Source organism: Pistacia vera, unplaced genomic scaffold (genome assembly GCF_008641045.1).
Source record: "Pistacia vera cultivar Batoury unplaced genomic scaffold, PisVer_v2 Contig143, whole genome shotgun sequence".
NCBI lineage: Eukaryota > Viridiplantae > Streptophyta > Magnoliopsida > Sapindales > Anacardiaceae > Pistacia > Pistacia vera.
The window spans coordinates 853,864-878,634 of NW_022195500.1; the positions used below are offsets into that span (position 1 = coordinate 853,864).

General features: G+C 38.1%; 3 pseudogenes; 2 read left to right on the plus strand and 1 right to left on the minus strand.

Moving 5' to 3' along the window:
• The first annotated feature begins 294 nt into the window (after nt 1-294).
• On the plus strand, nt 295-13,330 carry LOC116123569 (annotated as a pseudogene).
• A 608-nt stretch (nt 13,331-13,938) lies between these two features.
• Nucleotides 13,939-15,594, minus strand: LOC116123570 (annotated as a pseudogene).
• A 5,318-nt stretch (nt 15,595-20,912) lies between these two features.
• Nucleotides 20,913-22,944, plus strand: LOC116123571 (annotated as a pseudogene).
• Nucleotides 22,945-24,771: the final 1,827 nt, after the last annotated feature.

The following is a 24,771-nucleotide window of genomic DNA, read 5'->3' on the forward strand; positions in this document are numbered from 1 at the left end:
CAGATAAAGAGAGCTCGGTTCGTGTTTCTTTTCAGTCCCAGTCCCTATATGGCATATTGATTTAATCATATGCAATATGCAGACTGTATACAATTTACTTGTTGCTGTAACTTGCCCCATAAAATTGTAAAAAATTAAGACGGCATTTGAAAATCGTGTTTTCTGACTCAGCTCTCAATGTACATTGCGACCGTGATTTTGTGATCATTTGAACTTCAGAGTGCCTTTATCCTTTGAAACATAATTTCAGTTATACTAGTCATTCTTTCTCTTCCTTGAAATCTTACTCAAATCATGGGTAACTTCTTCTCTTCTTCCTCCTCATGTGACGGCATTTTCTCTCGTTGCTTAGATTGCACTCTCACAAAAGCTGCTTACATTAGTGAGCTCAAAGATAATCTTGCTGCCTTGCAGACTGAGCACCAAAAATTAATTGAAGCAAGGAACGATGTGATGAGGAGGGTCAAAATTGCTGAAGAAGAACATGTTATGAAACGGCTGGACCAAGTGGATGGCTGGCTCTCGAGAGTGGATACCATGGGAACTGAAGTTGACAAACTAATGGAAGATAGATCTCGAGAAATCGAGAAATTATGTCTTGGTGCCTATTGTTCCATGAACTGCAAGTCAAGCTACAAGTTCGGGAGAAAAGTGGCGAAAAAGTTGCAAGATGTGGCCACTTTAAAAAGGGAAGGAGATATCATTGATATGGCTGAGAGGGTACCAAAAGATTCGGTGGATGAAATACCAATTGATCCAAAAATAATTGGTTTGCAATCGTTATTTGATAAAGTTTGGAGATGCCTTGAAAAAAAGCAAGTGGGAATTATAGGGCTATATGGCGCAGGAGGAGTTGGTAAAACTACACTGTTGACTCAGATCAACAACAACTTCTGCAACGAACGAAAAGATTTTGATGTTGTGATTTGGGTGGTGGTGTCTAAAGACCACCAAGTTGAGAAGATTCAAGAAAAGATTACGGAAAAGATAGGTTTGTCAAGCGAGTCGTGGAAAACAAAGTCTCCTTTACAAAGCTCAGGACTTAGTTCAAGATTTTGAGTAAGAAGAAATTTGTTTTATTATTGGATGACATTTGGGAGAGAGTTGATTTAACCAAAGTGGGAATCCCTCATCCAGATCCAAACAATGGATCAAAAATAGTTTTTACCACTCGTTTTGTTGAGGTTTGTGGCCATATGGAAGCTCATAAACATTTTAGAGTGGAGTTTTTGGAAAATGAAGAAGCATGGAAATTGTTTAAATCAAAGGTTGGAGAAGACACTCTTAACAATCATCCATGTGAAACCCCATTTCTAATTTAGTAATAGCATGAATTTTAATTAGTTATTTAATTCCCTTTCTATTTGATTTTATGGTATTATTGTAAGAAAGGGGTATTTTTGTGAAAGTTGTGTTAAGGGGTAAAAACGAAGAAATAAATCATGATGGGTTTGCATGATCAAGAGGGAAAAATTTGGACATTTTTGTAACGAAAAGTTTAGGTGGCGGGGCTAGATTGAAATTTAGAAATTTTGGGGGGTATATTATAATTTCAAAAAAATGTTTTGTTTAAAAGAAAAAGAAAACTGGGCAGTTCGCCCAAAGGGAGAAGAAAACGAGAGCAGAAGAAAGAAAGAAGAGAGGAGAGAAAGGAGGAAAAAAAAAAAAAAAAGGAGAGAAGAAAGAGTGGGTTCGGCCGAGAGATAGAGTGAGAAAGGAAGAGAAGAAAAAGATGAACAAAGAGAAAGGGAGAGGATATATTAGTTTTTGAGTCTGTGAACAGTGCATCATCAGATCGTGATTTGGAACTTGTTTGCCGTCCGATCGTTCTGATTTTTGGATATGTTGTTCATGAAACACAACTCTACATTCTGAACGGTGGAGATCGAAATCCAAGCACTGTAATAGACAGTCAATTATAGGATTAGAAGGGTGAGTGGTTTTAATGAAAACTTTCCTTAAAATTTCAGATCTATGGCTGCATGTTAATTTCTAGTATGTCATTTTTGTATTTTGATGAGGTTTGAGCTAAATGTGAAGCTTGCTTGGTTTATTTTTCTTTGCATGTTTTCGGACAGATTCTAGAGTGGTTGTTTTGAGTTTTTAAAATGAAATGAACTTGCTTGCTAATTGAACTTGCATGCATTTGGTTGTTTCAATAAACTGTGATGGTGGCTGCATATTTTGGTTGCATGCACTCGGCTGGACTGCATTTTGAGAGGTGCTTGAGTTATGTATTTGGACTAAATTTTGGTTGGTTGAATACGCTTGCATGCTTCCAGTTGGACTGTCTTTGAGAAAATTGATTTCCATGGTGTTTTAAAATGCTGGGAGTTAAGGCATTTTGCCTATTAAAACGTTAAAGAAATGACTGAGATTTGTGAGGTTGGTAATAATTTTCTCTGTAAAAAGGGGAAATAGGGTGCTTTTCGTCGTCAGTTTTGAAAGTGTATTTTAAAAACTTGCATTTTACCCCCTATTTTCCATGAAATCTCATACGTGGACATGATTTATCCTTATATAAAATATTCTTATATTATTATTATTATTATTATTGCTCTTGGGTTTAATTATAATTATAATGTGTTATATGAGTTTTGACTTTTAAAAGTGATTTTTTTGTTTATGATTTGTATCGGATATATGGTAAGCTCATGTGATGTTGAAATAATTTTCAATCTGGGTTAAACCATCAGATTCTGAAACATGTTTAGAAAATTGTCGTTTCACCCCTATATGTGATTTTGAATATTATGTCATATATGTATGATTTATAAGCACTTACGAAATATGCTCTTGACTTACATGTTACTTGAGATTATGCATGAGATTGTTATGGTGCTAAAACCACCCTACGAAGTACCCATCCCCCAGTTTCAGGCTCTGCCCACGCGATGCAGGATTCCGCTGGGTATTGAGATATTTGGTCTTCAGGCTCTGTGCATGCATATTGAGATATTTAGTGCTCTGCCTGGGCGTTGAGCTTGTCCGTCAGGTATTGAGATGGTTTTCTTCAAACTCTGCCTGCGCGATGATAGATCTTGCCGGGTATTGAGATGTTTTTCCCAGCTCTGCCTGTGTGTGGGATGCCCACTAGGTATCGAGATTTTTCCCCCAGGGTACTAGTTGCGGTGAGGGTTTTCTATTTTTAATATCATAATCAGTTTTAGAATGTTCAAAATCACATTCAGTTTTGAGTATCAATTATGCGCGATAGTCTCAATATGAGTTTTCAGAATATTAAGAGAGCCTTCAGTATTAGCCCCAGTTTCGAAATAAGATATTAGCTTATAGTTTTCAATAACAGTAAAAGCTACAGTATCCAATTTAAAGTTCAGCCATCAGCATAAAGTTTACAGTATTCCAAAATCAGTTATCAATGCATAATTTCAGAAAAATCAGTTTTCAATTTTATATCATCACAATAGTTATAAATTTAGGTACCAGATTTTGTCTTGTGAATCATGAGTGTTCATTAAATGATGGTTTGGATGTTTACAGCATGATTAGTAGAGTTGTTATTTTCAGAATCACATGCATGAGGAACTTTAGTATCAGTTTACTGTTTCGAAACATGATATCGGTTTAAAGTTTTTAGATACCAGCCTGCAGTTTTCAGTATCAGTTAATAGTTTCAGTTTTCAGTATATGATGGATAGTTTGCATTAGTTATATGAAACATTTGATGTTTGTAGCATGATTTATAGAAAGCATTGTCTTTAGAAGCATGAGCATTTACAGCTATTCTTTAAGTTCTCATAAAAGAGTTTTCAATATTTAGTGATGAGCTAGGATTCAGAAATTGTTGTCAGTTTAATTGATTATATTATAATACTTAGAACGATTGGAAATGAGTTATGCATGCATACAGGATGATCAGCTACCACCATATCATGTTCATAGAATCATGTTGTTTTCAGTATTTCATAAGGACCATTGCACACCATAACTTTTATTTGACGAATGTTTTGCAAACTTCCCCTTTTCCCCCACTCACTGAGTATTTCAGCTCACCCCTTTTCAAAAAATGTTTCCCCCCCACCCCCCCTCTCTCTCAGGTTTACAGGGAGATCGTGCCGAGCAATGAGTCACCGCTCAAGGTTGTGCCACTCATCGACATCGTTTTATGTGGGTTTCACATTTATGTCGTATTGCATTTTTGGACTTTCGTTTCAAAAGAAAACTCATGTTTTCCATCATGTATTTCGTTTTGTTTATGTTTTGGAATGTGTTGTATAAGCGGAAAATCTGATACCACAAATTTCCTTAACTCTTTTCTTTTGTAAAACGAAGGATGATGCATGTTTTTTTTTAGATGCTGGAAATGAAAATACTATGATGTTATTCAGGAAAAGTAGGTCTTCTAACAGGTTTCATAGTTTTTCTACATGACACGTCTCGGGTATCCGAGTCTTGTGGGAGCGCCCGGATCCTACGGGATGAGGAAATTCGGGACGGGTCGTGTTAACTTGGTATCAGAGCATGGTTTTCGATTTTTTTAGGGCATTTAAAAAAAAAAAAATTACGCATGCTAATTGTCCCTAAATGAAGTTTATTTCCGTCCATAAGTTTTTTTTTAGAAACAAATTTGTTTATATTTTATAGATATCAGCAGCAGTCAACGTGGCCAGCCTGCACGAAATCCGTGAGAGAATTATTAGTTCCTAGAGTGCTCAGGAGGGTGAGTGAGCCTAGGGAAGAGAGAGTAGAAGAGTCGAGTACCCGCAGGTCAGGACCTCAAGGACCTCAGGGATGCTGATAATCAAAATGATGGGGAAGGACCAATGAGTGAACAAAATGCAGGGCTCCAAGGTGATAGGGATAACATGGAGCAGACTATGGATAGGTTAGCTCAGCTGATGACTAGAGTAGTGCAGGAAAGGACACTTGGGTGTCAGGGAGAAGGAAAAACTATAGAGAGAGCAAGAAAATTAGGGGCAACAGACTTTGAGGGGACGAGAGATCCCACAGATGCCGACTCCTGGATGGATCAACTAGAGCAAGTATTTGGGATGATGGAGTGCACCGATGACCAAAAACTACGGTTCGCTGCCTTTCTACTTAAAGGGAGGGCTCGTCATTGGTGGAGATCGGTACAACTTAGATATCGGGATCCGACAACAATTACTTGGGCTAATTTCCGTCAAGAGTTCTTCGATCGTTATTTTCCTATGGTGTATCAGGACGCTAAGTAGAGTGAGTTTATCAAACTAACACAAGGAAATATGTCAGTGGAGGAATATTTGATTAAGTTTATTGAGTTATCCCGTTTTGCCCCACTTATGGTCGGAGATGAGAGAGCAAAATGTAGGAGATTTGAGGAGGGCCTCAGAGGTAGGATCAGAACAATAGTGGCCTCACACTGTTGCTCAGAGTTTGTGAAATTGACAGAGATAGTTATGAGAACTGAGAGTAATTTGGGAGAGCTTGATAAGAGAGAGCCACGAAGACCAAAACGTAATGACCGTGAGTGGGTAGTTGACGGCCCTAGTAATAGGAATCAGAAAAGAGAGGTTAGTTTTTCTAGGACTTCTGGTAGTCTAAGACAAGATCAGAGACAGGTTCGGGGTCAGTTGTCAGTGGGTAGTGATAATTGGAATAGAAGGTTCCAAGATAGTAGACAACCGAGTTTTGGTAGTAGTGGGGATCGAGTACAGTGCAACGAGTGTGGGAGATTTCATTATGGATAGTGTCGGGGAAGGTCCTCAGGTTGTTATCACTGTGGGCAAAGTGGTCATATCAAGAGGAATTGTCCTATTCTGATTCAAGGTGGTAATGTCACTCAAAGACCGGTTCAGGAGAGGTTTCAGGTTCAAGGGGCACAGGACAGTATTACAAATAGTAGTAGTGGGAACCAAAAGGGATTAGGGCGACCCCAAACTCAGGCTCGTGTGTTCAACTTGACACAACAAAATGCACAAGCCACTCCAATTGTGGACACGGGTATGTTGTCTAACTTTGAGCGTGAGGATCGTAATTTGATTAATTCTAATTTTACACATTCGATTGTTTTCTAAGCATGCCGACAAAGAGTTAGAGATTCTTTGGCGTGTAGATGGATGGTAGTCACCCTATAGGAAACTCTTTATTAATGAGGAGTGCGTACTGGAGAATGTGTTGCGAGACTTATAAAAGGACCCATATCCGTTTATTACTCATAGTAAATTTCGGGGACGAAATTCTTTTAAGGTGGGGAAGTTGTAAAACCCCATTTCTAATTTAGTAATAGCATGAATTTTAATTAGTTATTTAATTCCCTTTCTATTTGATTTTATGGTATTATTGTAAGAAAGAGGTATTTTTGTCAGTTTTTAAAGTTACGTTAAGGGGTGAAAACGAAGAAATAAATCATGATGGGTTTGCATGTATCAAGAGGGAAAAATTTGGACATTTTTGTAACGAAAAGCTTAGGTGGCGGGGCTAGATTGAAATTTAGAAATTTTGGGGGGTATATTATAATTTCAGAAAAATGTTTTGTTTAAAAGAAGAAGAAAATTGGGCAGTTCGCCCAAAGGAAGAAGAAGAAAACGAGAGCAGAAGAAAGAAAGAAGAGAGGAGAGAAAGTAGGAAAAAAAAAAAGGAGGGAAGAAAGAGTGGGTTCGGCTGAGAGTTAAGAGTGAGAGAGGAAGAGAAGAAAAAGGAAAGAACAAAGAGAAAGGGAGAGGATATATTAGTTTTTGAGTTTGTGAACAGTGCATCATCAGATCGTGATCTGGAACTTGTTTGCCGTCCGATCGTTCTGATTTTTGGATATGTTATTCATGAAACACAACTCTACATTCTGAACGGTGGAGATCGAAATCCAAGCACTGTAATAGGCAGTCAATTACACGATCTGAAATTTTAAGGAAAGTTTTCATTAAAACCACTCACCCTTCTAATCCTATAATTGACTGCCTATTACAGTGCTTGGATTTCGATCTCCACCGTTCAGAATGTAGAGTTGTGTTTCATGAACAACATATCCAAAAATCAGAACGATCGGACGGCAAACAAGTTCCAGATCACGATCTGATGATGCACTGTTCACAAACTCANAGGTTTCATAGTTTTTCTACATGACACGTCTCGGGTATCCGAGTCTTGTGGGAGCGCCCGGATCCTACGGGATGAGGAAATTCGGGACGGGTCGTGTTAACTTGGTATCAGAGCATGGTTTTCGATTTTTTTAGGGCATTTAAAAAAAAAAAAAATTACGCATGCTAATTGTCCCTAAATGAAGTTTATTTCCGTCCATAAGTTTTTTTTTAGAAACAAATTTGTTTATATTTTATAGATATCAGCAGCAGTCAACGTGGCCAGCCTGCACGAAATCCGTGAGAGAATTATTAGTTCCTAGAGTGCTCAGGAGGGTGAGTGAGCCTAGGGAAGAGAGAGTAGAAGAGTCGAGTACCCGCAGGTCAGGACCTCAAGGACCTCAGGGATGCTGATAATCAAAATGATGGGGAAGGACCAATGAGTGAACAAAATGCAGGGCTCCAAGGTGATAGGGATAACATGGAGCAGACTATGGATAGGTTAGCTCAGCTGATGACTAGAGTAGTGCAGGAAAGGACACTTGGGTGTCAGGGAGAAGGAAAAACTATAGAGAGAGCAAGAAAATTAGGGGCAACAGACTTTGAGGGGACGAGAGATCCCACAGATGCCGACTCCTGGATGGATCAACTAGAGCAAGTATTTGGGATGATGGAGTGCACCGATGACCAAAAACTACGGTTCGCTGCCTTTCTACTTAAAGGGAGGGCTCGTCATTGGTGGAGATCGGTACAACTTAGATATCGGGATCCGACAACAATTACTTGGGCTAATTTCCGTCAAGAGTTCTTCGATCGTTATTTTCCTATGGTGTATCAGGACGCTAAGTAGAGTGAGTTTATCAAACTAACACAAGGAAATATGTCAGTGGAGGAATATTTGATTAAGTTTATTGAGTTATCCCGTTTTGCCCCACTTATGGTCGGAGATGAGAGAGCAAAATGTAGGAGATTTGAGGAGGGCCTCAGAGGTAGGATCAGAACAATAGTGGCCTCACACTGTTGCTCAGAGTTTGTGAAATTGACAGAGATAGTTATGAGAACTGAGAGTAATTTGGGAGAGCTTGATAAGAGAGAGCCACGAAGACCAAAACGTAATGACCGTGAGTGGGTAGTTGACGGCCCTAGTAATAGGAATCAGAAAAGAGAGGTTAGTTTTTCTAGGACTTCTGGTAGTCTAAGACAAGATCAGAGACAGGTTCGGGGTCAGTTGTCAGTGGGTAGTGATAATTGGAATAGAAGGTTCCAAGATAGTAGACAACCGAGTTTTGGTAGTAGTGGGGATCGAGTACAGTGCAACGAGTGTGGGAGATTTCATTATGGATAGTGTCGGGGAAGGTCCTCAGGTTGTTATCACTGTGGGCAAAGTGGTCATATCAAGAGGAATTGTCCTATTCTGATTCAAGGTGGTAATGTCACTCAAAGACCGGTTCAGGAGAGGTTTCAGGTTCAAGGGGCACAGGACAGTATTACAAATAGTAGTAGTGGGAACCAAAAGGGATTAGGGCGACCCCAAACTCAGGCTCGTGTGTTCAACTTGACACAACAAAATGCACAAGCCACTCCAATTGTGGACACGGGTATGTTGTCTAACTTTGAGCGTGAGGATCGTAATTTGATTAATTCTAATTTTACACATTCGATTGTTTTCTAAGCATGCCGACAAAGAGTTAGAGATTCTTTGGCGTGTAGATGGATGGTAGTCACCCTATAGGAAACTCTTTATTAATGAGGAGTGCGTACTGGAGAATGTGTTGCGAGACTTATAAAAGGACCCATATCCGTTTATTACTCATAGTAAATTTCGGGGACGAAATTCTTTTAAGGTGGGGAAGTTGTAAAACCCCATTTCTAATTTAGTAATAGCATGAATTTTAATTAGTTATTTAATTCCCTTTCTATTTGATTTTATGGTATTATTGTAAGAAAGGGGTATTTTTGTGAAAGTTGTGTTAAGGGGTAAAAACGAAGAAATAAATCATGATGGGTTTGCATGATCAAGAGGGAAAAATTTGGACATTTTTGTAACGAAAAGTTTAGGTGGCGGGGCTAGATTGAAATTTAGAAATTTTGGGGGGTATATTATAATTTCAAAAAAATGTTTTGTTTAAAAGAAAAAGAAAACTGGGCAGTTCGCCCAAAGGGAGAAGAAAACGAGAGCAGAAGAAAGAAAGAAGAGAGGAGAGAAAGGAGGAAAAAAAAAAAAAAAAGGAGAGAAGAAAGAGTGGGTTCGGCCGAGAGATAGAGTGAGAAAGGAAGAGAAGAAAAAGATGAACAAAGAGAAAGGGAGAGGATATATTAGTTTTTGAGTCTGTGAACAGTGCATCATCAGATCGTGATTTGGAACTTGTTTGCCGTCCGATCGTTCTGATTTTTGGATATGTTGTTCATGAAACACAACTCTACATTCTGAACGGTGGAGATCGAAATCCAAGCACTGTAATAGACAGTCAATTATAGGATTAGAAGGGTGAGTGGTTTTAATGAAAACTTTCCTTAAAATTTCAGATCTATGGCTGCATGTTAATTTCTAGTATGCCATTTTTGTATTTTGATGAGGTTTGAGCTAAATGTGAAGCTTGCTTGGTTTATTTTTCTTTGCATGTTTTCGGACAGATTCTAGAGTGGTTGTTTTGAGTTTTTAAAATGAAATGAACTTGCTTGCTAATTGAACTTGCATGCATTTGGTTGTTTCAATAAACTATGATGGTGGCTGCATATTTTGGTTGCATGCACTCGACTGGACTGCATTTTGAGAGGTGCTTGAGTTATGTATTTGGACTAAATTTTGGTTGGTTGAATACGCTTACATGCTTCCAGTTGGACTATCTTTGAGAAAATTGATTTCCATGGTGTTTTAAAATGCTGGGAGTTAAGGTATTTTGCCTGTTAAAACGTTAAAGCAAGGATTGAGATTTGTGAGGTTGGTAATAATTTTCTCGGTAAAAAGGGGAAATGGGGTGCTTTTCATCAGTTTTGAAAGTGTATTTTAAAAACTCAAAACAACCACTCTAGAATCTGTCCGAAAACGTACAAAGAAACCCATGTGAGACTCGTTATGAATTAACCAATTGTGAGCTGTCACATCAAGGTTGTGAAAGAAAGTTTGTGAGAAAGAGTCGTTGATGTAGTATTGTTTTTTACTAATAGCTATATATAATGTACTAACAAATTAGGGGCTGTTTGTTTTACTTTTCCTATTCCTATCTTACCAAAATGCATTTTTGTTCCCTTATTCTCAAAATTCAATCATATTATATTCAACTCTTTAAACCCCTATAAGTTTATTAATTTAACTAAACACACCCAACAAAAAAAGTTTATAAATTGGAAAAAAACACCCCCACCCACCAGTATTTGCTAGACTATGGCCACCACCGCTGGAATGTGGTCGGAATCTGGCGTAATGGCGCACTACCAGCTGGATCTGGTCAGATCTGGCCATAGATTTGACATTTTTCAACTAGATCTACGGTGGATTTGGTCGAAAAATGTCATATCGGCACACGAATTACCAGATCCAGCCGATAGTGTGTCATTACGCTAGATTTCAACCATCGAAAAATAAACCAAGCAAGGTTCACATTTAGCTCAAACCTCATCAAAATACAAAAATGGCATACTAGAAATTAACATGTAAGCATAGATCTGAAATTTTAAGGAAAGTTTTCATTAAAACCACTCACCCTTTTAATCCTATAATTGACTGTCTATTACAGTGCTTGGATTTCGATCTCCACCATTCAGAATGTAGAGTTGTGTTTCATGAACAACATATCCAAAAATCAGAACGATCAGACAGCAAACGAGTTCCAGATCACGATCTGATGATGCATTGTTCACAGACTCAAAAACTAATATATCCTCTCCCTTTTTCTTTGTTCATCTTTTTCTTCTCTTCCTCTCTCACTCTATCTCTCGGCCGAACCCACTCTTTCTTCTCTCCCTTTTTTTTTTTTTCCTTCCTCCTTTCTCTCCTCTCTTCTTTCTTTCTTCTGCTCTCATTTTCTTCTTCTTCCTTTGGGCGAATTGCCCAGTTTTCTTCTTCTTCCTTTGGGCGAATTGCCCAGTTTTCTTCTTCTTTTAAACAAAACATTTTTCTGAAATTTATATGCCCCCCAAAATTTCTAAATTTCAATCTAGCCCCGCCCCTAAGCTTTTCGTTACAAAAATGTCCAAATTTTTCCCTCTTGATCACGCAAACCCATCATGATTTATTTCTTCGTTTTCACCCCTTAACGCAACTTTAAAAATTGACAAGAATACCCCTTTCTGACAATAATTCCATAAAATCAAATAGAAAAGGAATTAAATAACTAATTAAAATTCATGCTATTACTAAATTAGAAATGGGGTTTTACAATCCAGGTATTCTTGAATTGGCCAGAATTGTAGCCAAAGAGTGTGGTGGTTTACCGCTTGCACTCATTACTATTGGTAGAGCAATGGCTTTCGAGAAGACACCTGAAGAATGGAGCTATGCCATTCAAGTCCTACAGAGATCAGCCTCTGAATTTCCAGGTATGAATGAAGTGTATCCTCGTTTAAAGTTTACTTACAACAGTTTGCCGAACGACAAAGTTAGATCTTGTTTCTTATACTGTAGTTTGTTTTCCGAAGACTTTAATGTTGATAAAAGGGACTTAATATATTGTTGGATAGGTGAGGGATTTTTAGATGAATATGAGGGAATTGGAGCTCGAAATCAAGGATACCACTTTATTGGTATTCTTCTTAATGCATGTTTATTGGAAGAAGTATCCGGTGTTGGTGATAGCGTGAAAATGCATGATGTGATACGTGATATGGCTTTGTGGATAGCATGTGAAGTTGAGAAGGAGAAGGAAAACTTTTTGGTCCATGCAGGTGCCAGACTAACAGAAGCACCAAGGGCTGACAAATGGATAGGGGTGAGAAGGATATCATTAATGAAAAATCAAATAGAGAACCTATCAGAAGTTCCTACATGCCCTCGCCTCCTCACATTGTTTCTGAAGGACAATAGATTGAAGATGATAAATAATGACTTCTTTCAATCTATGTCTTCTCTAACAATTTTAGATCTTTCATTTAATCCTCTCACCAAGTTAGCATCAGGAATCTCAAAGTTGGTTTCACTACAACATCTTGATATCTCAAGGACTCAATTAGAAGAGTTGCCAAAAGAGTTAAAGGCTTTGGTTAATCTTAAATGTTTGAACTTGGACTACACGTTTGATCTTCATAAAATTCCGCGTAAATTAATATCTAAGTTTTCAATGTTACGCGTATTGAGAATGTTCAATTGTGGTCCTTTCGGTCTATTTGTTCATGATATTAGTGAAGATAGCATTTTGTTTGGTGGAAATGAATTTTTGGTGGAGGAATTGCTTTGTTTGGAAGTTTTGAATGTGCTAAGCATTGACTTACGCAGTTACTCTGCACTCCAAAAATTTTTTAGTTCCCTTAATTTACATAACTTGATCGAATCTCTAAGGCTTCAATGTTTAGAGAATATTAAGTCCCTTAATGTTTGCTCATTAGCAACTATGAAGCATCTCGATACTCTACACTTTTTAAATTGTGAAGATTTGGAAGAGGTGAAGATTGACTTTATGTGTAAAGTCCAAGAGATACGAGAACCTCATGGTTTTCAAAACCTCCAGTCAGTACGGTTATGGTCTTGCTTTAAATTGAAGGACTTGACGTTGGTTATTCTTGCTCCCAATCTCAGGTCTTTGGATGTTTCTGATTGCTCTGATATGGAAGAAATAATTGAAATCTCAAAGTTTGGTGAAGTTCAACGGATGATGGGAAACTTGAACCCATTGGCAAAAGTCAAAGTGTTTACGCTAGAAGTACTGCCAAAATTGAAGAGCATCCACCGGAATGCCTTGTCTTTCCCATTTCTGCAGCAAATGAATATATCTGAATGTCCACTACTTAAGAAGCTTCCACTTGATTCCAGTCGCGCAATCACAGACAAACATGAATTTGTTATCAGAGGAGATTAACATTGGTGGGAAGAGTTGGAATGGGAGGATGAAGCTACTCTAAACGTTTTTCTACCCTTTTTCCAGATCATTGACGATTAACAGGCATCAACATGAATGTGGAAAGCCTGAAGCAGAACTTGGATGTGTACGTAATTATGTATTTTGATTTAAAACCTTTTAATTTGTTCGTATTGTTGACACTTTTTTTCTTGCATGATGTTAACTTTTTCCAGATTTGCTTTGTTTGACGGGAAGCTCGGTAGATTCTTGAAATATTATCTGATGAAGGGTCAAGATTCATTCAATAACTGTAATACCCCGTATTTTATAAGTTGTTTCATTAAACTTTTTTGGTGTTAAAATGTAAGAATTTGAAAGTTTTTAGAAAATAGAGTATAATAGCTGAAACTATAGGGGATTAAAGCGACATTTGTCAAGATATTTTTTGTGAATTGAACGTTTTACCCACCCTGTTAGGGACCCGCACCGCCCCGTCCCAAATGAGGTAAGGATTCCCCGAAATAGTCAGGATGGGCAAAGGAAATTCCCCGACTTGGAGCACAAGGGTAGGTTGGGGACAAGGACCCCATTCTCCGGCGCTTCCCATGCCCATGCCCATCCCTAAACCAAAGACGAGATTGTTAGATTGGTCTATGATCATATTTCAAACTCTTTTCACTCTGTCTATGATTCGGTTGGATTTCCTTTTGCAAAACTAGATCAACAAACTTCTGTTTATTTTGTTTCCTGAAAATAAAAATAGCAACAGTAATAGTAATAATATTAGTGATAATGAATAATAGTAATTTTCATTCCATTTTAGAAAATAAAATATCTGTCTAAGAGCAACTTATTTAGTTTCCTTAAAAGAATGGTATTTTTTCTACACCTCGTATAATATCAAGCTTATCTCCTCAAATATAAAAATTGAAGCATTATTGCCAACCAATATCCTAAATTAAAGAAATAGCGAAGAGATTAATTGACAACATCAAGGACCAGCTTTCGTGACTTGAGAACTGACCATCTCAAGCATCGATAGAAAGCTGCTTGAAGAAGAGCGAGTGACAGCACAAATATCCACTTAAATCCTATCTGCAGGTTTTTAAACCCAAATGAAGTTAGAACTGTATAAAGGCATTTGAACTTTGAAGTACAATCATAAATTCCTCATCTCAACTCCCATCTAATATAATGTTGTAATTACAGTATTATCGACTCAAAGGATGTGGTTGTGCACCACCCAAGATGAAGGATTTGAAGAGAAATGAATCACTATTTTCATTAAGGATATATCCCTTTCAGCATTTTGGGCATTGCTATTGCCCCACCAGGAAAGTAAGGATTATAGTGCAGCCCTTCTCGAATCTACAACGACAATTGCAAGACAGAACAAGAGATTTACATTTACACGTTTAGAACCAAAGAGCAAGCCAATCATGTAAATGCTTAAAATGATATATTGAAGAACTTTTAAGTTTGACAATTCAGTACAGAATACACTGAAGAACTTAGAAGTTAGAACAATGTTTTACATATTTTTAGCAGGCATAACTGCTTTATCTGTTTTCTCTGCATTCTCACAGACAAGGTTTGGCTCATATTAATTATAAATTGATTGTTAATTTTTAACAAAGCTCTGATCATTTTCTGTTAATTCAGAGTTACAACGAGTTTTTTTTCTCCTTTTATATCCCTTGTGGCAGAAACCAAGATTCCAAAATTCCAATCCATTCAAGGTGTGACATAACATCTTTTACTTTCTCAAGGAATTTAGCGTGGCCAGAAATCTCAATAAATGTATTTTCAGCAACATAATCATTTGAAAATCTAAACAATATCATCACTTTGAACAGAAACAAAGGACTGAAATTCAGAAATTTCATAAACCAGTAAATCCTCTTACTAACTATAGTAGTGATTGAACATTATATTTTCTATTTGCTGAAAAAATTGTAGGTAAGCTGAGAAGTAGATAATACCGAGACACCAGCTGGAGGATCACAATAACCAGTTAGAAGAGCAAACACATAGTTCTGACCGTTATGACGGGCCTGAAAAGATATGGTGTTAGACACATCAGGATAAATGATTGCTTCATTTCTAGTCATCAATTCAGTAAATTGTTAATACCTGTGTGATAAGACTTAAATCGGGAGGATATCCACACCACACCACCCCCCCCCCCCCCCCCCCCCCCCCCCCCCCCCCCCCCCCCCCCAACCACAAATAGCAAATCTGGCTGCTTGTTCATTTGCATATGGTTGAGGAAAACGATCACTTAGCTTGCCACACCCACAAGATCACGAAACGATATCAATGACATAGAGTGGCAAGATGCACTAACTTGCTGATAGACTTGGTGACCCCTACGAATCCTGCTCACAGATAGCTGCCATTGCCTATCTAGAGATGTACTCGATCTCTAGAGCTCGAATGCTTAACGGTAAACCATAGCATTCTAGATTTAGCAGATATGGTGAATCTCCATATACTATCTTTGAAAAATTGTGGTTTTACAGGAGCTAAAGTTTGACAATAAATTACTTGCATCTAAATGTTTCAGCAGACTTTCCGCTGTTCATATTGCGTCTTGCTATAACTTGAGGGAGTTGACATGGCTTATTCTTGTTCGGAACCTAAAGATACTTGAGGTATCAAGTTGCCATGACAGGAAGAAATAATCAGTGAAAGGAAACTTCGCAGCCAATATTGTTTCCACATATGCTTCCTTAATATATCTTGATTCTTGACCTCTGGTGTTCTGCAGCCAATTACTATTTATACATTTTGGAGTTCTGACGACAAATTATCTCTAAAAAAGTGTTTTAATTGTGCCATCTGATTTTCCATCAGTGAATATACTTAGAAGATTTTATAATTTCATTAGGAAACTTAATCGCAGCAGCAAGAAACTTGTTGCTCCTCGCAACTTTTTCAATAGATCCACTGTATGACTGTATGAACATCTGATACTAACATCCCAGTTACGGCCTCAACTTCTGATTGAATTAATGGAGGGAAATGTACTTGTCCATGACATTGCAGATCCGTGGAAACAATTTACTGAAACTTGCAGTGGATACTATCAAGTGTTTGATGAAATTAAATTTTCAGAATTACTATAATGGACAAAGAAGCATCGATCAGTAATTTCTACTTGAGTTAAGGCCTGACATTCTTTGGAGCTAAAACTTTTATTTCCTCAATTCAGAAGTTATTCTTTTAACATACATTTAGATTCCTTCCTCAAAACAAAAGAAGTTACATATTTTTTACTTACAATGATTCATTGATCAATTCACACTCTTCATCTTATGATTCCATCTCCTCTACTCTAAAGCAAAAGAAGTTATATATTCTATACTTAAATAATTCATACTAGCTGCACTTTTTGTTAACTTCTCTTGTAGCTTTCTTTCTCCCTCTTTCCTTCTATCTATACAAGATGGCCTCAAAAGTTAGACCAGAACAATTTAATTGTAACTCACCTCACTGGTTTGGACGACAGCAACATCAAGTTCTTGACAGCGTTTTCTTCTTTCAGGTAAATGAATTATTTAGTTATATATATATATATATATTTTTTTTTTTTTTCCAAAATTGTTGAATAAGCTAGAATCATCTTTTGTTTTCCTTCTTGTAAGCCTTTTTTTTTTTTAATCCCTAATTTAATTTCCTGTTATTAAAATAGTTGAAATATATGGATCATATTAGTGCAGGTTTGAACAACGAAATCAAGTCGTTGAGTGCATCTTTTGTCCCAGGTAAATACAAGTTACTTTAAAACGAAAATAATGTAAAATAGAACTTATTGTAAGATATGTACTTGTAGATTACATTTACAACATTATTTAAGATTATCAAATTTTATGTCTTTTGAAAAACATTTTAAATGTTAAGCATCACCATATATAGGAACCTCATCATATGAAAAATCTGGGCTGTACTCAAGCTCTCTGTCTTCAATACCTAAAGGATTTTCAGCTCCTTGTTAGATCTCTTACAACAATGAAATGTCTAGACACTAGAGACACTATATGTTTGTAAATGTGAGGATGTGATATTAGGATTTGCTTAGCTGCTAAATTTTTTTTATTATTATTTTTTAAATCTCATCTAAATTGATTCTTTTCTAATGACTTCTAAAATTTTGGTCCTGACACCATTTAGAGATGGCAATGGACCCGATATTTTTAGGTACCCGACTCGAAAGGGACGGACTTTACCCGCGGTTAGCGGGCTTGGGCCTGGCTTGATTTTAAGGCCCGACCTCATATACGGGCCGGGCACGGGTATACCTTTAGGCCCGGCCCGACCCCAAAAATTTTAGTATTAATTTAACCTTATACTTTATATTTAATTACAATATTATCCTACATATATATATATATCCATTTTTTCCAAACCCTAACCTCAATTTTCATCCCATATTGAAGGTTTAACATGTTAAAATTGCCTTTAAATGAGTTAGATGGGTTTGGTTCAACTTATAAAAGTGAATTTCATCATAACATATTATGCACAGCTGAAAAGTTAGTATAATCAAATATTATGGAGTTTTAATTGCTCACTTATTGCTTAAATTATTTGTGGAAATAGCTTCAATTAATATTTAAAAACTATTTCTAAAATTTAAAATATTAAAAAAATTTAAAATTTATTAATATTTAAAAATAAACATTATTAAAAAAGGCGGGCTTGGGCCGGACTTGTGGTTATAAAAAACCCGTCGGGCCAGGCTTAGGCTTTGCTTATCATACCCATAATGGGCTCGGGATGGGCTTAGGCCTGTGTCATGAGATTGGGTTTGGGCCTAGACTAAGGAGTACCTGGTCCCGGCCCGGCCCATTGCCATCACTAGCACCATCTAGGATTTCTTGAGTGTTATGAGCAGAACCAATATCCACTCAAGGTTCCTCATGTTAATTACCGCCTTAATTCCTGAGTTTCATAACAGAGCCCAGAACTGTTGAGTAATTATAGCATTCAGATTGTCAATGCAAACACTAGAAAACTTTGGTCATAGAATGTTAGTCAAGGACCAAGGAAAAGTCGTTATTTTATTTCTTTGGGATTTCTAGTTCTAATTACAAGAATTAATCAGAGGAAAAGTCAAATATTGGGGCTCGTAGGAGCAGGGGAGAAAGACACGTGGCGACGCGTGTATGGGTATATCACCGTTCAAAACGAGCGGTTTAGAACTGGTGGAGTGGCCTAGTGGGCCCGTGTTATTCTTTGCCCTTTAAACGCATGTTATTGGGCAGTTTAGGAAGATGCCTAATTATCTTTAACCCTCATTTTAAATCTATTATTTTGTTTGGATAAATTTAACTTTAATTTAAATTTTCCGGCCAAATTCCGTCGATAGGTGCCAGAATATGACACTGCAAGTGGTGGGAGTGTTTTTGTCATTTTATATATTAGTGTCTTTAATTAAATTAGTAAACCTAAAGGTTTTTTCATAAATTTTTAAAGTTTATCTCGTAAAATTCCACTATCCAACAATCCAATACTATCCTTAAAATCCTATCCAAAATAATTAACTAAACGCACCCATAATTTTTAAAGATACTTACATTCTATTTTATTTTTAACATGTAATCTTTCATAAATTCTAATCCTAAATTTTCATAACCTAATATTAAATTATTATTTTTTATGTTCAGAGAAGGGGAGAGAGAGAGAGAGAGAGAGAGAAAGAGAGAGAGAAGAAGAAGAAGAAAGAGAAGAGGCGGAGAAGATGGAAAGAAAAAGAAGATAATAAAGAAATAAAGAGAAAAAAGTGAGGGAGTTTATAAAACATAAAAAGTCAAAATTACATCGGGTGCGTTTGGTTTAGTATTTTGGATAGGATTTTAAGGGTAGTATTGGGTTATTGGATATGGGAGTATTACGAGGTAAATTTTAAAAATTTATAAAAAAGCCCTTAGGTTTACTAATTTAACTAAAGACCCTAACATGTAAAATGACAAAAACACCCCCACCACTGCAGTGTCAGATTCCGGCCACCACCGCCGGAATCTGACCGGAAAATTTCGTTACGGCACAGACTTGTCGGATCTGTGCCGTAACACATCGTTATGGCCTTTTTGTTCCGGCTAGATCCATGGTAGATCTGGCCGAAAAGGCCAGATCTATGGTTTGTTTTGGCCGTCGACGCCGGAAAAGGCCAAACGACGGCCATCTTTGGCCGTCAGCGACGGCCAAAGATGTGGCGTCGTTTTCGATCGACGACGCCAAGATTTGGCCGTCGTTGACCGTCAACGACGGCCATTTCTTTGGCCGTCGCTGACGGCCAATCTGGCCTTTTCCGGCCAGATCCGTTGTGGATCTGGCCGAAAAGGCCACAGCGGTGACTTCCGGCCATTTCTGGTCGGAAGTTTGGCCGTTGTACAGATTCCGGCTATCACCGACGTGGTTGCCGGATCTGACAAGTTGGGTTGATGGGGGTGTTTTTGTTAATTTTAAACTTTTTTTTCAGGGGGTATTTAGTGAAATTAACCTTATGGGGTTAAAATGTAATTAAAAAAATATAGGTAATATTTTGAGAATATTGTACCAAACGCGATTTGAAAAATAGGATCCAGAATAGGGATAAAAATATTAAACCAAACGCATCATCAATATCATTATTTCTTCAAATGGATTTATATAGATCGGTTGGAAAATGGTTTTTTGTCGTTTTCAAACTTTTAGGTAATAAATTGCATTAGGGCAAAGTTTGGGTGGGAGGATGTTCGCCTTTTTTATTAAAACCCTTATATTTTAAAAAATTTATGAAAAGAAAACGTAACATTTTTGTTAAATCATAATAAATTTATTAAGTTTAACAAGTAAATTGACTACTTTATCTCCCAAAGTTAGCACTTTTATATTCAAAATACAATAACATAATCACTAGACTTTGATCAAGTTCAAAAAGAAAAATTACCTGACGTATTTTATTTGTTTCAACAATAAGTGTTTACTATGAGATTGATTTTAATGATTTCTGAAAGGTGAAGGGTTGATTGATTAAAAAGAATTTAATTACCATAAACTTGGAAATATTAAGAAGGTAATTGATTAAACAGAAGCTGCATTATTTACAGTATGATTTATTATCACACAAAGCTACTTATTTATAACTGCCCTTTAAGCATGATATAGCCTTCACGTTGGGTCCTTGAAACTTTTGCGGTAAAGACATCAGTAAGTTCCAACACTTATTGGGTAGCCGCCGGCCCTTAGAAGTATCTAATTACAATTGCCAATGCATGTGAAAGGAAGCAAATCAAACTTAATTTGTTAGAAGAAATAAGATCAGACTTTCGTCCCTCTCAGCTGCCTGTATTATTTATATTTTCACCTCAATTAAAATACTGTTTCTCTAACTTTCACAATAAAAAATTGACATAAAATAGTTTAGGATATTGCTGTCCAGATAAAGGGGGCATATTGATTTATTCATATGCAATATGCAGACTGTATATATTTCTTTGTTGCCTTAACTTGCCCCATAAGACGGCATTTGAAAATCGTGTTTTCTGACTCGCTCTTAATGAACAGAAGACACAAAAAATAGCAATATTTTATGTATCAATATTATCATTAAAAGAATGTACATTGCAACCGTGATTTTGTGATCATTTGAACTTCAGAGTGCCTTTATCCTTTGAAACATAATTTCAGTTATACTAGTCATTCTTCTCTTCCTTGAAATCTTACTCAAATCATGGGTAACTTCTTCTCTTCTTCCTCCTCATGTGACGGCATTTTCTCTCGTTGCTTAGATTGCACTCTCACACAAATGCTTACATTAGTGAGCTCAAAGAATATCTTGCTGCCTCGCAGACTGAGCACCAAAAATTAATTGAAGCACGGAACGATGTGATGAGAGGTCAAAATTGCTGAAGAAGACATGTTTGAAACGGCTGGACCAGTGGATGGCTGGCTCTCGAGAGTGGATACCATGGGAACTGAAGTTGACAACTAATGGAAGATAGATCTCGAGAAATTGAGAAATTATGTCTCGGTGACTATTTCCATGAACTGCAAGTCAAACTACAAGTTCGGGAGACAAGTGCGAAAAATTTGCAAGATTGCCACTTTAAAAAGGAAGGAGATATCATTGATATGGCTGAGAGGGTACCAAAAGATTCGGTGGATGAAATACCAATTGATCCAAAAATAATTGGTTGCAATCGTTATTTGATAAAGTTTGGAGATGCCTTGGAGAAAACAAGTGGGAATTATAGGGCTATATGGCGCAGGAGGAGTGGTAAAACTACACTATTGAATCAGATCAACAACAACTTCTGCAACGAACGAAATGATTTTGATGTTGTGATCTGGGTAGTGGTGTCTAAAGACCACCAAGTTGAGAAGATTCAAGAAGAGATTGCGGAAAAAGATAGGTTTGTCAAGCGAGTCGTGGAAGAAAAAAAGTCTCCTTTACAAAGCTCAGGACTTGTTCAAGATTTTGAGGATCAAAAATAGTTTTTACCACTCGTTCTGTTGAGGTTTGTGGCCATATGGAAGCTCATAAACATTTTAGAGTGGAGTTTTTGGAAAATGAGCAAGCATGGAAATTGTTTAAATCAAAGGTCGGAGAAAACACTCTTAACAATCATCCAGGTATTCTTGAATTGGCCAAAATTGTAGCCAAAGAGTGTGGTGGTTTACCGCTTGCACTCATTACTATTGGCAGAGCAATGGCTTTCAAGAAGACACCAGAAGAATGGAGATATGCCATTCAAGTTCTAAAGAGATCAGCCTCTGAGTTTCCAGGTATGAATGAAGTGTATCCTCGTTTAAAGTTTACTTACGACAGTTTGCCGAACGACAAAGTTAGATCTTGTTTCTTATACAGTTATACTGTAGTTTATTATCTGAAGACTTTATTGTTCGTAAAGGGAACTTAATAGATTGTTGGATAGGTGAGGGATTTTTAGATGAATATGAGGGAATTGAAGCTCGAAATCAAGGATACCACTTTATTGGTATTCTTCTTAATGCATGTTTATTGGAAGAAGTATCCGGTGTTGATGATAGAGTGAAAATGCATGATGTGATACGTGATATGGCTTTGTGGATAGCATGTAAAGTTGAGAAGGAGAAGGAGAACTTTTTGGTCCATGCAGGTGCCAGACTAAAAGAAGCACCAAAGGCTGACAAATGGACGGGTGAGAAGGATATCTTTAATGAAAAATCAAATAAAGAACCTATCAGAGGTTCCTACATGCCCTCGCCTCCTCACATTGTTTCTGAATTCCAATAGGTTGAAGACGATAAATAATGACTTCTTTCAATCCATGTCTTCTATAAAACTTTTATATCTTTCATGTAATCCTCTCACCAAGTTACCATCAGGAATCTCGAAGTTGGTTTCACTACAACATCTTGATCTCTCAGGGACTAAATTAGAAGAGTTGCCAAAAGAGTTAAAGGCTTTGGTTAATCTTAAATGTTTGAACTTGAGCGGCACAGATCATCTTCGTACAATTCCGCGTAAATTGATATCTGAGTTTTCAATGCTACGAGTATTGAGAATGTTCTATTGTGGTTCTTTCAGTGAAGTTATTGAAGATAGCATTTTGTTTGGTGGAAATGAATTTTTGGTGGAGGAATTGCTTTGTTTGGAAGTTTTGAACGTGCTAAGCATTGACTTACGGAGTAACTCTGCACTCCAAAAATTTTTTAGCGCCCATAGGTTACATAACTTGATCGACCGTCTGGGGCTTCGACGTTTAAAGAATATTAAGTCCCTAAATGTTTGTTCTTTAGCAACTATGAAGCATCTCGATACTCTAGCCATTTCAGATTGTGAAAATTTGGAAGAGGTGAAGATTGACTTTATATGTAAAGTCCAAGATATACGAGAACCTCACGGTTTTCAAAACCTCCGGTCAGTAGCTTTAGTGTTGTTGATGCTGGATTCTAATACCAACTAACCGACATGTGCGCAACGTTGATTAGTCAAGAAACACACGTGATTATGGATAGAGAATACGAAATAAATGCAATGAGAGCTTTTAAAGTGGTTCGGATGCTAAGGTAGCAAGTCCTACGTCCACTGATTTGTATTAATATGGTCAGTCAGGTCGCAAAAGAGGACTGACTTACAAATGATTGGGGGAAGTAAATATACAGTTTCTCGAGAGAGAGAGAGTTCAAGTGTAAAACTAGCCGAATCCCCCTAATGAAGGGGTCTTCCTCTTTTTATATCAAGTTGAATGCGTGTAATCATCATTAAATCCTTGGGTTGGTGTGAATGTCAGGACATAATCCGGCTTTACGTCTCATTGCCCATTTCCCAAGCTGATTTCACGCGATTTGGAGCAGGGAAACGGACACGTGGGAGCTCCACGGCGCTTGGCAGGCTTGACGTGCGCTTACCGTTCTGACGGGAGCAGGTCACGCTTCATCATGTGACTCCACGTCAGCCCTTGATTTCCCAGGCATAACAGAAGTCCCCTAGTTTTTAAGGTTTGAGGATCGAACCTTGGAAACTAAGTCATGCCGCGATTGGAGGTTCTGGTCACTTCGACCTGAATGGGAGAAGCTCGGGACAAGGCCTTTAGCGAACACGACCTCACACAATTCTTTGCCTAAACGACGTGACAATCATCATCCTAGCGACCTGGATTCGTCGGACGTTCCTTTCCGTGCCTTAGGGTTGGAGATTCAATGAACCTGTTTCTGCGCTGTCAGGCGCTCTGCACGTGTTAAAGCGTCTGGCAGGCGCATTAAATGCGATGTGTGCTGATTCGGCGTCGTTTTGACAGCATTAATTGCACGATGCATTTGAAACGACGACCCTTATCACGGAATTTAATGCGACGTGGGGCGCATTTAATGCGGAGAGAGAGAGAAGGCTGTCGTTTTGGTTCCGAGAGGTGGTAACCGTCGATTCGCAGTCCATATAAAAGCTCACATTTTTCAGATGACGCCACCAAAATCCCTTTTGCCTCGAGTGACAAGCCTTTGCAAACCGGAAGTTCTTCTTTTCTGATTGGCGCCTCTCAGATATCTGAAACAAGATTCGGCCTTGGTCACGCGTCCCAGAAGGTAAGATCCTTTTTCTTCTTCCTTTTTGTTTGGTCGGTGGCCAATGGCGTTGGGTCTCCTGGTGTTTCACCAAAGGCACGACGCCGTCGTCGGATTCGAGCCGTGGATGGCGGCTCGAGTTACTGTTAGGGTTTAAGGAATTTGTCCCATGCCGCCGCACGGGACAACATGCGAAGGCTAAAATGACCGTGTCTGTCGGTGTTGCAGACTCTGGAATGGAACCGTCAATGTCCAGACCCAAGGAAGGAACCAGCTCATCCTCGCGGGACGTTCCCGCGGACGCATCCCTTGATGTCTTCTCAGTTCTCACCCGAGAAGAGTTTGATAAGATTAAAAAGCAGTACGACGTCCGCGCAGAGGTGTTCCTCGACAACACCCCGTCGTCACGGCATCCTTCAGATGGCCTTGCTGCGATCTCCGAAGAGATCTTCAAGGGTGGAGGGATGATTCCCTTCCATCCTTTAATCAGGTCGGTCCTGGATCACTTCGGGATCGCACTGATGCAGCTGACACCAAACGCGTATGTCATCGCCGTCGCGATGTACATCGCGTGCTGCGAGGGTGGCTTGGGCGAGCCAACGGCGGTGGAACTCGGTATCGCCTACTATCTTAAAAAGAGTAGGGACAAGGATTCGTATTACTTGTTCCGGCGACCTACCATCGCCGATGGGATACATAGCTATCCCAGCAACGCGGGGGCCTACGAGATA